The sequence below is a fragment of the Teleopsis dalmanni genome, chromosome 2 (genome assembly GCF_002237135.1).
Source record: "Teleopsis dalmanni isolate 2A chromosome 2, ASM223713v2, whole genome shotgun sequence".
Taxonomy (NCBI): Eukaryota; Metazoa; Arthropoda; class Insecta; order Diptera; family Diopsidae; genus Teleopsis; species Teleopsis dalmanni.
The window spans coordinates 180,501,976-180,516,630 of record NC_051847.1 but is presented as its reverse complement, the minus strand read 5'-3'; positions in this window follow the sequence as shown (position 1 = coordinate 180,516,630).

Here is a 14,655-nt window from a genome sequence, read left to right as displayed (position 1 = left end):
CATCAGCATAAATTTTACCAACAACAACAACAAAATTGTTGTGTACTTATAAACGAGAGCAACCAATACACCCAACGAGCAAACTAACAAACAAATAAATTCCAGTATTCATTGAAAAGATGCTAGGAGCACTGATGTTGCTGATAGTCATATCTATATGTATGTGGTGGTGCTTGCGGTGGTGGTATGGTGTCAGCGTCGTACTCTATTGGTAATGGTAGACTACATGCGCGCACATGTAAAATAGTTTTGCCACTTGTTGCTGCTACTGCTGCTGTAGCAAAAATTCTTATTTTGTTGTTGTTGTTTTTACAACCAAAACTTTAAAATCTCAAACAATTACTGTTGTATTTTTTTTTTATTTTAAACTTTCTTATTGTTTTTCAACAATTATTAGAAAATGTGTTGTTGTTGTTGCTGTTACTTTAGTTTCTATTTTGTAGGTTATATCATCATTTATTGCTTTCGAAAATGGTTTGAGTGAAGACTAAAATGTTTAGCTTCGGTACATTGTCTCCAACAGCAGCACCAAAAACAAAGCTGCAGCAACAACAACGATAGCATAACATTTCATGTTGTGCTAGACTGTTGCTCTAAATCTATTTTATGAATGAATTGTGTGTGTTTTTTTGGTTTGTTTGTTATATGAAGGCATTGATGTGTATGTGTGTGTGTATGTGTATGTTTTTATTTTTGTACATAATGCTTATATTACTTCGTACCAAAATAGCACAACGACTCTCGAAAGCAATTGTCTGTCTGCCCATTAGTTATTCGCAAGCGAGCTGACTGTCTGTCTGCTCGCCTAACTGCCTTAGTTTATTTTACTGGTTGTCTGCTCTGTTCGGTCGTATGTTTGTTTGTATGTTCATTCAATGGTTATGTGCCTAACTGTCTTTTATATTCATTCGAGTTACACAATTCACAGTCGACGGCTAAATAACGTTTACTAAATTGAATTTCCGAATTCAATGAATGAATTGGGATAGTTTTAGTTTTACTGCATACTTTTAGGAATTTAGCCTGTTGCTGCACTACTGAAATTTATACTATTGCCATTTTAATATGTTGCCATTTTATATATAATGTGTATGTGTTTGTGTGTGTTTGTGTCAGTTTGCTTGTGTTTTTGTGTTGATATCATTTTAATTCGTTGGCAATGGACCGCAGCACAATTGCTGACAATAAATGTCCGTTCACTGCTATTTCTTCTCCTTTTTTTTTTGTTTTCTTCATTTTTATTTTTCCTATATTTCATACAAAATTTTCATTCGTTTTTTTTTTTTGTTTGTTTTTAATAGGAAATTGCATTTTTCTGCATTTTGAATTCGGAAAAGTTTTATCATTTCGACGAGTATTTTATTGGAATTTTCATGACAGTTTGACAATAGGAAATGTCAATTTTTAAGATATAAAATTGATTATTATTTTACGAGTATGATTTTTTTAATATAAATTTTACAAAAGTGTGATTGCCTTTCATAGAGATATACAATTTATTTAATTAAATTCGTGAATCAAAATCTCATGACTCAGTGAATTTTATGACTTATATTACATCATAACTTATTGTTAGTTTCTTTTTTTTGGAAATAAAATATAAATATAACAGCTTAAGGAGAAATTAATAATAAAAAATCAGAAAATTCATTCAAGAATTACACAAGAAGAATATTATTTCACTAATTAAGAAATCTTTATATATACGCAAACTTAATTAGTTGGCTATAACTAAGTACTCGTCCTTGGTCACTTCCGCTAGCCTACGATCAGCTAACCCGATCAGTAGCTTGCTGTCATCTATTAGGTATAGAAATAAAATGTGGACATTTTCTACCGCATTTTTCAACCGCGGCTACCGAATCAAATTCCTTTCTTTTATTCGCACTACTTGGTCAATCCAACGAATCCCCCGCGACGGAAATTATGTATTCAAGTACGTCACGTGTAGGAGACAATAACATTTTCTCATCGCTGTGGGTTATTACCCAAGCTTCTGCACTATACAACAGCCTAAGCCTGAAAAGAGAATTGTATTTAGTTTGACTTGATTTGATGGTTTTTTATCTCAATAATATTTCTTATTTTTTGGAGTCTACTTAGTCTAAAGTAAAAACTGTCGGCAAAATGATTCTTTATAAATGATTCTTTATCTCTAAGCTGACGTTATTTTTGGTGTTTGTGCTGATTCCCAAATAAAAAAAATATTTTACAACTTCGAATGTATTGTTGTGAATAGTAATGTGGAACCTAAGACGCTCAGAGAATTTGTTTGTTGAGAGAAAGTAATTTGTTTTTCCCATATTCGCCACAAGATCCATTTGGTTTACTTATTTTTCTTAGTTAGAAAAAACCGTTCTGAAAATGTCAAGAAAATAAAACTTTACGTAATGTTTCTATAATATCTTTTCTTGAGTGATTTTTAAACATTAATATGAAAGTATAATGAAACATCACACGGTCAACGTAACGTATGAGTGCTATTTTTTATATCATATTTTCTTCTTGGATTTCGTTAATATTAGTTAAATCAAATTTTTTCAAAAAACATTGGTAAAGCAAAAAAAACACATTTATTAAATAATCAAAATATAATATAATATAAATTATATTTTATATATAAATTAATTATAAAAGTAAACACTAAACAATGGTGTATTAAAAGTTCTTCTTCTCTTCTTTTATTTTTATAAACAAATATGTTTAAAAATTATTATAAATAATTACTTAATTTTATTAATAATAATTTATTAATAATAAATAATTATTACTTAGTATATCATCTTAACTATGTAACTTATAGGAAAAACTTAAAATGCATTAAGAGTTAAATTTTATTAACCAATCAAATTGCACTATGCTGCACAGTAAAGACAGAGACAACAATAACAGAGTTTATATTGCAACGATATTTTAGTTCTCTACCCACCCTCACATTAAAAAAGGTCCTTCAAGACAATCAAATTTATATTTACAGCTAATTCAAACAAATAAAATAAGCAAAAAACACACAGAAAATAGCAACAAAATTATAGGAAAGTGGCACAGAAATTGTGATGAAAACTAGCTTATAACCAGTAAAATAGACTGCGAAAATTGGTATACTGTCAACACATGATTGCCGCCTAACTATGTAAATGCAAGTGTTTTCCAACATTAAACAAATGAGACTATGCGTGTGTGTGCGTATGTGTACTTGAACTGCATGTATGTATGGAAAATGTGTACAATTTCTTTTAAAGCAATTTTATCTGTTTTCACATATGCTTTCGTACTTATTTTGGTTATGGAAGTGGACATTTGCCCAACAGATAAGCACAAGTGTAAAGCGTATAAACCTTAACATACACACACATCCACACAGGCACACACATGCACACAAATATAAAACTTCATTACATATGTTTTGTGGGTATGAAAAGTTCTTTCATTCAATTTCATTGCACACAACATTAAGCAAAACCGAAAACGCATGAAATTCTGCTTAGACATTTTGGTTTTGGTTTTTGTTTTTGTTTTTGTTTTTACTTTTACTTTTGTACTCGTCTTGTTTTCGTTCAGGGCAAATTCTTTTCATTTTGTTTCATTTTTAGCTTCTAATGATTTTATAGTTGTTGTGTTTGCTTTTATTTTTGCTTTCTATAGTTGTTGTTGTATTTTATATTTCTAAAGCTCGTTTTTATTTTAAATTTGTACGTTCTAACCAATTTGTTGTTGTGTTAGGACATGTGACAACAACGTTGAGGCTATAACGTTGATGATGACAACAACTACAACGAAGCTCAATGTTTTTTTTCTTTTTTTGTATTAAACCAAGTAAAAAACATTGAAAATAAAATTTCAACATACTATGAATTCGCATATGAAAAGGAAGAGGAAGAAAAAGTATTGCATAGACGACGGTGACTTGCCCAAGGAACTAACTAACGAAGAACAGAAGCAAATAGAATTTTGTACAAAAATAAAATGCGTATTTTTTTCGTTTTTAATTTTTATTGCTTAAGACAATGGCAGGGGGCAAGAGGGTTAAAACTGCGTAAAAGTAATTAAAATTTGGTCTTGTTAAGAATTTTCAAAGAAATTTTTCAATACAAAGAAAATTCAAACAAAACTATTAGAACTCCTTTTATGGTAAACATAGAAATAAACTATGAGTTGTCATATATGTTCAATTTTTCTATAATTTATTTCAATTTTGAATACAACTTGTTTGTTTAATATAACAAAAATAAAATGATTAATAATCAATAATTAAATTTCTGAAATAATTCTCAGTAATAGTATATCATATATATATATATATATATATCGTTGGAACAGCGCACCGTCTAACAAGTGGCCCCACTAAAGTGAAGGATTAGTCGAGGTAGACCACGAAACGACTTGTACATCATAATAAATACTTATAAAATTAAATAATTTACTCCAAAAATATATGCGGATTTATCCCTCTTGTGCTACTAGAAGTACACGTTAATATACAATTCCCCTGATTGAGGTTCATATCAAATTTTAATTTATTATCATAAAGTGTGAAAATCATTTAAATATTGTTCTCAGTATAACTTACAGTACTGGGTTTTGTTGAAAAAGTTTTGTCAATGCATAACTAAACATTTGACATATACGATAATAATATTTTATATATGTTACTGGAATAGTGGCTGTCCCTTATTAGGAAAGGTTCTAACCATTTTTACTGATGGCTCTAAAATAGCTGGCGGTGGTAAACAGTGGAATCCTCCAAGGAATTATATAAAACTATTTATTAAAGTCGTCTTGTTCTTTGTAGTGTTTTGAATAAGAGGTCATATATATATCTTATAAAACATAGCAAGATCTCGATCTAAAGACAATTTTAGGCTTTGCTGAAGGTAGAATGTGGTTTTAAAACCTTTTAGTTGCTTAAAACCCTAGTAAAATTGAAGAATAGGTTTAAGGGGATCATTAAGACAGTCGTTATACGTTGACCTAACCTTACCTATTCCAATATTGTTACCATATTAGAACCAAAAAATTAATAGTGGTTCTAATGACGCTCTTTGAATATTATAAAATTATAAAAAACGATAAATAAATTTTATTATGAACCGATATTACGACTATGATCTATAGTTATCTTCAGAACATGTAGACGATAGTCTATATAATCTATAATTATAACAGCAAACACATGACAAACTATAAAAAGTATTTAAAAATTAATTTAAAAAAATTTTTATTCAAAAATAAATTTAAAAATCCTTTTATTGAATAATATGGAATTATAGAAATGCATATTATGACAGATTAATTGTTTTTTATTTATAATTGAACAAATAAATGCAGTCAAATGCAAGCAAATGCAAATATATTCTTCTTTTAATACATATATTTCTTATATATATGAGCAATTATATATAACATAAGGATAAAAATTGAATATGTTCGATTGTAAAATTCGTAAAGTACCAAAAAAAGTTGCAATTTAATTCGGCGTAACGCGTTGGCAAATATTTAACATTTTAAAAAGTTCGCTGCAACTGCCAGTCAGTCCGTCTGCTTGCAACAGAATTGCATTCCACACTCCATATTGACAGCGAACGCATAAAAAATACTTGCACTCATAAAATTTTAGTGAACACCATTGTCCTTTCAATTTTTACGAGTGCCACGTTATGTCCTGCTGACATAACGTATCAAGCGAATGTCGATTAAAAATACAAAAAACAAAAAAAAAACAAAAAAATTACAACAATGAAAAACGTCAAACTGAGCATTGAAAATGCAATAAAAAATTTATACAAACAAAGTAAATATTTATAGAGGTATATGTGTATACAAATCTATACATATATATATATATATAAGTAAATATTTACGTACGTATGTGTAGTATGTAACAGTTTGGTGGTCGCCTTTATAATTTACCCAAAACAATACCAAAATGGTATATATGTATAAAAAGAAAAAAAACTCTCATTAAATTATGTACACACATGTGTATGTAAGTATATATATACATACATAAGTAGTTGATTTATTTATACGTATATGTATGTATATACATTTTTCAACATCCTGCACCTACTTAAGCCTTCATATAGAGTTTTTATAAATATTAACAATTAACGCATTTCACTCCTACTCCTACCACAAAGTACACCAATACATATGTGCACATAAGTACATTAATTTTCATGAAATCAATTTTTTAAAGTGACTATAATTTTTCAATTAATCATTTTATCTTAAGCTTTAAGTGTACATAATATAAATTAAATAAAACTGAAATGTAACTGAGTAAAATTGGAATAAACGACGACCTTTGCTGTCCTCTGAAATACGAAAAATATTATTTAAACAGGAAACACGATTGCATTTCTTATATTAGTTTTATTTTACAAAAGTTATTAAATACCTGCATAATTATTATTATTATATAAAATGAGAAATAATATGAAATCTGACTCTTCTCTGCTAATCCCTATTGTTTAAGTCGATCATTAGGCTTTACTAATTTTATAGAATGTAATAAATAAATAACAAATATTCAGAATATTAGGTTATTTAAAATTATATTTGCCATCCTAAGTATCCAATTAGTCTTATTAGTCCATTGTATTACCTTATAAGAAATTCAAGAGTTTAAAAACCACTTTGAATCTATGGTAAAGCTAACATTACTCTGTAAATGGATAACTTGGAATTGCGTGAGATCTTTAAAAAGGAAAGCCCCTAGTCGCTTTCATCGTATTCTCCATTACTGCGACAAGAATGATTAAGTGGAAGATTCAATCTTCTAGCTTGGTTTACTAAATGACTATGACTTATCAACACATCTACCATAAAATTGTTATCTTTACGGGACTTGTCAATGAAATTGCTGGATCTTAATAAAACGCGATCAAATTATATACAAATACCTGCATATTGTTAAGTCCTCCCATCTTGTATTACATTGCTCAACTCAAAAAGAATTCAACAACTGCTTGCATAATGTCAACGATATGTCCACATTTTTTAACTGTTCCGAATGATTACCTGAAGCACACCATCTGGTCTGCATGTCTGCTTTACAGTTGCCTATGAACAGAAATCTAGAGTAGAGAAATGTGAAGCTGTTTTGACATTTCATTTGGATTTGTGGTTTTAATTTGGACTGAACTCAAGGAGTTTAAAACAGCTTGACTATCTGGCGGTATGTATATATTCGTATTAAATATATTATCTACTGCCAAATAAGCTGCATCTCTAATAGCGATTATCTTCACCTGAAAAATACTGCAATGTTCAGAAAGCCTATGATAAAAAGATTTATTTAATCCTTAGAAAACTTCACTTCCTATACACACCTCGACAATACAATTTAAGAGCCGTCAGTGAAAATAGTTAGACCCTCTCTTAATGAAAAACCTCCCGACAGTCAGATGTCTGTAAAATAAAAAGGTGTAAAATAAAAACTTCTCCTTTTTAAAGCTCCTAAGACTGCACTTTAAATTAGTTGCAGAGTATTTGTTGGTTAGTGTTGTACGCTTGTATGATATATTTATGCTCTACTTTAGTTATTATTTTAATTATTATAATAAAACTATATCTAACAAGACGTACTTTATATTCCTCAAACTTATATTCCTACCCATACATCTGCTTCGTCACAGGGATGAATTTGTCTCAAATATTAACTCATTTTCGAACAATTTAGTTGAGTAGCCATTCTTATAGAACACCATAGCGTTTTGTAAGATTATCGTTACGTTATAAGGTTCAGTGGTTCAGATAATATACTCTAGCCACAAAAACATTGTTTGTTTGTATGGTATGTATGGCTCATGCCATACTTGAGTAATTTTGGAGGATTACCTTTGGTGCATTCATTTTTGCTGATTGCTACACTTAATGAATTCTGCAGATTGAAAATGCGTTAACATGAACTCAAGTTGGTTGTGTATGTGTGTGTTTAGATGAAATATTTTTTGATTTTATTTTTTCACATTAAAAATAAAATGCTCATTAAAATGTTAAATAGAATATATCGAAAACAGACACAAGAAAAATATTATACATGTATTGGTTTCTTCATCTTTTCAACACCTCAAAGCATAAGTAAAATTTCATTTTACTAAATGCAGTAAACTGTGCGAAAACTGTTATAAAAACTTATTTTAATCCTCAATTTTACTCAAGTGTGGCAAAGGTCCATAAGATGTTTAAATTCCTTTACGGTCAAAGTTATTTTCCAAAAAATCGAAACAAAAATACTGCAAAAGTACTCCTTATAGGGAATAACATCGTGATCATTTGGCTATATATATGCGCTGTGTTCGCACCAGTTCAAAAGTTATTTGATTGCAGTCTCTACGACCACCCTGTATATATTATAGCTGCAAAAAGTCTCATACCCAAACTTGAATGTAAAGGATATATTTCGATAATTCTATTAATATAACAAGATACTTAATCTGGAAAAAATTTTTCAAAATGAATTTTTAATTTTCAAATGTAGACGAAAAGTGCTTAAGTGACTTTTGAGACTTTTAAAAAGTTTAATATCAAACTCAGGTTATTCGTTGCATTACATTTATTTCAGCTGCAAAGCTCAAAGTTGATATTAAAATTAACAAAACAAAACTTAAAAATGCATTCATTGACATTTTTATGCTAAACTGAACTGCAATGCCAAATAGTATATTTTTTAACAAATTATTTTTTTGAATTGCAATAGAATTTATGTTGCATTAGTCAAGTTTTTTATTTTGAAAAAAAAAACAAAAATAAATTCTCAAATATCAAAATGAAGAAAATACTTTAAAATGTATGCATGCGTGAGCAAAAGTAAAACTTCTACAAAACAGCACTTATATTAAAAAATTATATAAAATTTAAAAAAAGCCTGAAAAAAATATTAAACTTAAAAAATATGTACTAACACTAAAAATACAACTACAAAATATAACTCAAAATAATTATATTGCAAATGCGATGCAAGTGAAAAAATCTGGAAAATGCAACGCAAATGTGAATGCAACGCACGTAGCAAATTAATAGAACTCACGCCAGCTCCGAACTGCACGCACAACTACGCACGCATACGCACCTAGCAACACACATTATTATGAGCGTTATTATGAGCAAGTGTCCGGGTCTGAAGTGCGGGTCTGAAGCAGCCATCCATCCATCTAGTAAGCAGCGGAGAAAAGTGTAAAGGCAGATTTTGAATTTTTAAAATGAGGAACTTTTTCGAAAAAATGCATTCATTTGTATTTTGGATCAACTCAACTTCGCCACCTTCATTAACACGCCAACTAAAAAGCATAACTAATGCAACCTGCAGTTTCATGTAGTCCCCTCTCCAGATCCTGACTCCTTGAGAGCGGGCGGTGTGTGAGTGTTTAACGACGCGTTCATCAATGCGTGCCTGCATGCGTGCATATTTGGTTACGAAAAATATTCAAAACACGCACACACACATAAACACAAACAAGTATATATACATATATTATTACTCGTTAATGCAGAATTCATTTATGGGTACATATAGGCACTGCAAAATAGTGCAAAATGGGAAATGAAGGAAAATATGGCGCCACATTTCATTGCTCATTCTGGGAAAAGTTGGGCGCGGGAAAACTTTTCAGCTGGTAAAAATTTTGTTTTTGCAAAATTTGTACTAAAATATACAAATATACAAAAATGAAAAAAAACAAAAAAAACACAAAAAAGCAAAACTGTTGAAAAGGAAGCAGCAGTAGCAAAAAAACCAGGTTCTTTTTTAACGAACGCATGCACCACAAAAAGGTTAATGTCCCCCGGAGACTTTCGAAACTCAAACTTTAAACAAAAATAAAAAAAAACAAAATTGTTTGTTTAAAAACGCGAGAATGTTAACGCATTTTATGTAAAATGGGGTTGATACAATATATGCATATGTGTACACACACAAACATACACGCAAACAAACGTAAACAAAATATTTTAAATAAACGCACACGTACACTTACGCACACACGCACATACATACACTCATGCAAATGCGAATGCGAATGCATACAACTGCATAGACACTGCAGCCGACACATATTGCCAAGCGTATTGCGTACGGAAGAACCCAGTCTATGATTTCCCCTATAAGCCTAAAGTATTCGCATGTTACGCTTGTGTAACGATCATATGCGCCTAAATGTATGCTTTAATGAATTTTTTTATGCATTTTTTTATATAATTTTTTCTTCACTATTTTTTAACCTTTTTGTGTGCTTAGGTTAGGTTATATTTCGTAATTCTATGGGTAGATGAGGTGTCGTCTGACATAGTGGGGCACTGCGTAAGCGTCAATATTTTCTTTTATACATATAGCTTTGCATACATTCTTTTTTTATTCGTATTTTGTTTTTGCTTTTCACTGCATATTTGCCATTTGTAGTTTTTGGTGCAACAACGGGGGTGAAGTATGTGCGTATGCAGCATAACAAGTGTGTCGCTCGCTGTTTGGTGCCTGGTTTCCTGCCTACATGCCTATGAACTTAACTATTCGACAGTCTAGTTGCTTGCATAATACTACCCATCTACTTACCTACCACCCATTGCACCCATTTGTGAGCAAAATTCTTTTGGTGCAACATTCAATGCAAGCAATAAAATGCAATGCAAAGCGACATATCTTCATATGTTATGCATTTGACTCAGAAATCGACGTGCTGTTGACGTTTGTATGTAAATACTGGGTCTAGGCTTTATATATGTAACGTTATGTCTATGCCTATAAAGTTGAACTGTATTTGTTTGCTTAAATACGTAGCCTCCTAGTTTGCCGGTGTTTTATCCTAGTTAAGCTGACGGAACATAAGTCTACGCTTTGCTATAAAAAAGGGGTTAACTTTTCAAACAATTTCCATTTGCATTTACATGATTATGTTTATTAATATTTTTCTTTATTTTTTTTTTAATAATTATTATCAAACTGTACCATTTGCCATTTTTATAGCGAAAGTAGCCTACTCCGCATTAATTTCCTTTTTAAAAGTACCGTACGCATAATATCATCCGTCTATGTAACCATGAATAAATGATGGAATTAATAATAACAATAATTTTTGAAATTCTAATATAATTGGGTTATGTGTGACGGCATTGTTAAAAGTTTTCTGCCATTTGTGTAATTAACATTATAAAAAAGTCTTATTTTAAATTCTATTATTATAGTTTTATAAAACTATTATGGAGATATTCACATTTTTAGGACTATAATTTCCTCGCAAGTTAAGTGCTTTAAAGATCTTAAAAGAATTTAGTACATTACTTAGTAAATATGTTTTTTATCTTATCTGGATTCCTTCATAAAGAATATTTTTTTTTTATTTTTAACAATGTCTCTTTATTGAATTTTAATTAAAGCCTAACAATAAGTTTTAGAATCTTGAAAACTATAAACAAGATATTACAAATTATTTTATGTATACCTATATACTTAAAAATCATTTGTAAATTATTTAAAAGGACCTGTGTATAGTGCGCTGTCCCAACGTCCCACCATATATATATATATATCTTACCTCTACTACTTACCTTCAGCTTGCCAATAACTAATGAAAAACATTAAGAATCATATGTATCTTTCCGGTTAAAATGGCCGTCTTGTAACAAGACTAGTTCTACGGAACTCATTGAAAGATACTGCATGAATATTGTAAGGATTATTGCAGTTCTTTCTGGTCAATGTATATAAGAACCCATGCAGAGTGAGTAAATATAAAAATAAAGATATTGAAGGATTGATTGATACTAATTTTATTTTAAAAATTTTTTGCTTAAATACTAAACTTTCTTAAAACTAACTTAACTAAGACAAATCAACTAAGAGAAAGTCATTGTAAAAGTTTACAACTTTTAATACTCATTATATTAGTTGTGGAAACTTATTGGAAAAAAAACAATTAAGTATTTTCACAGTGGAAATAAGAAAACAAGATTTTAAAAAAAAATCTAAAACCAATATTAGTGCCACACAGTGCATCAAAATACGAGACTCGTTAATCTCGATCAATGCTCGATAATTTTTGAAACAGCTTAGATATTGAAATAAATTTTTTCTTTATTCATTTATGACGGTAGTGACTATTTTACTTAATAGAAACTTTTCTATTTAATAGAGTAATAAATAAAATTTTTATTTATTTTCAATTAATTAGTTTTTGGCTGGTCATGCAACTGTTTCGAGTATTGCCAATCGTCAGTGGTCTTGTAATTATTATTTTTTATATTTAATTATTCGTAAATAATTTTCGAGACTATAAGTACTGGAGGATTGAACTCGTTGAACTTCAAATTTTTCTTAAATATGGTTTTAAAAATGAGTTTTTTTTTTATTGATTTTAAACCCATTCGGCTTACCGAAACTTAGAGAGTTGACCAAACGTGATTAACTTTCCGTTTTTTTTTTATTTGTGAATATCTCAAAAACTATAAAATATATTTCATTTTAATATCTTTAATTGTTTGAGAAATGGTCAAATTCTCATCGATTAATATTAAACGCCGTCTGTACGGGAATAAGTATATCATAATAAATGTATTTTTTTTGCTGTACATACAAACACACATACTAAATGACACATTTATTGCCATATGACATATGTGCCATTTTTTTTTGTGAATAGTTTCCTATGTAATTGTGCTAAATTTAGCATATTATCTAAATCAGATGTCCTACCACAATATTTAATTCGTTGGGTTAATGATTGTTGCCTAAGCAAATGTTGCATATTTTCCAGGGTTGCTGCGTGCAATACTACTAATACACAGAGTGGGGTTTCCCACTAATATAAATTAGTTTGATGTCATTTAACTGCAATACAAAGATTTTAATAAAAATTTTTATTATTTGTTATTATTATTTATAAACAAATGAATTATTTTATACGGAAGAAGAATCAGAAAACCATACACAAAGACTTATACGTTAAAACTACTCAAAATGAAAATGCTTAATATTGTACATACATATAACTCGTAAATTTGATATCATGTCAATTTTTATATATCGAAATGAAATAAAATCAACCAAAAAAAAAAAACATTTTATGTACAAAGTTATATATTACAAAAGTATATAGAAAGCATGTACACATGTAAATTTATTATGAAAATTATTTTGCAATGTGTAATTTATGTATACATTTGCACTTTTTTCGCATTTTTGTGTACTTTAGTGAAAAAAAATTAACACTTCTGTTTCACATACTTTACATTACAACGCATTTCACATTTTCGATGTCTTTTCGACGTTATTGTTGTTGTTCTTGTTGTACGATTGCGTTACTGTTGTTGTTGTTGTTATTATTTTTACTGCTGTAGTTTTTATTTTAACATTAATTTTATTGTTTTTGTTGTTTTGTTTTTGTTTTTACTTTTGTTTTTGCTTTTGCTTTTGCTTTTGTTTTTGTCGGTTTAAGTTTTAATGCAGTAATTTGTTTGACTAAAATGGGGTGTGTCGTATGCATGCGTATGATTTCTTTTACTTTTTTTCCACGTTTTATTCCTTAAAATAGTGCATTATATGCAAAAATTTTAAATGATTACTTTGAAGCTCACAATTGATTGCTAATTTCATATATTTTGCAATTTAATAGTTGAAAAATCCATTCATTATTCAATATTCGATTTGATTTCTAATGATTGGCTTCAACTCATAACGTATGATTATTAAAATGATATATTAAGCGAAGCTATTGCAAATTATATGATTTCGTCCTTTCCATGTTTAAGAAAAAAAATGTACAAAAAAGTTATTTAATATTATAGAGAAATGAAAATATATAATACAGTTTATAATTACTTTTACTGAAGTAGGTTTTATTCTAGGCAGGTTCTATAACTCTTTTAACTCGGTATAGTTTACCTATAAAATTGGTGAATGGCCCATATCACACTTTTATCATTTTTTGGGCTTAATTTTAGTGTATTAATTTTTGATGCTTGCTACACTTGATGAATTCTGCAAATTGAAAATTTGAATACATGAACTCTATTTGCCTGTGTCTATGTATGTGTGTAGAAAAGCAAAAGAAAAAATTTTGAGAAATAATTTAACATTTATTTTGGTATTCACAAATTACATATAAATGTTTAATAATCATTTGTAATACCTGTACAATACCTATACCTAAGTGTAGAGTAAAACTTTTGGATATATTGAAAATATCCAAAAATAACAAAAGAAAATATTTTACATGTATTGTTTTCATCACCAAAGCATGAAATTTCAGTCCACTATATACCCTAAACTGTGTGAAAACTGTTATAAAAACTACTTTTAAAGCTAATCACTTTGAGTACATAAAATACATTTTATTGTGTGAAAATTTAACTTCGAAATATTTAGCTTTTTAAACAGTTCCAGATAATAAAATAAATATAGAATCCACTCATAATAACGTACAAAAATATAAAAACAAAACTGTGAAAATTATATTAAATATAATTATTTTACAAAAATATTCAAAGCTAATTTGTAAAAACTTAATACATATAGCTAAAAACTGCAATTACTGATGAAGAAATCGAAAAATTTTATAAAATAGGGTAAACTATAGTCCTCAGTCAATCACTTACTTTGGGGGAGTGGAAAAACCTTTCATAATATCAGCTATTTACAGTAATGATGCATTAATAATATAT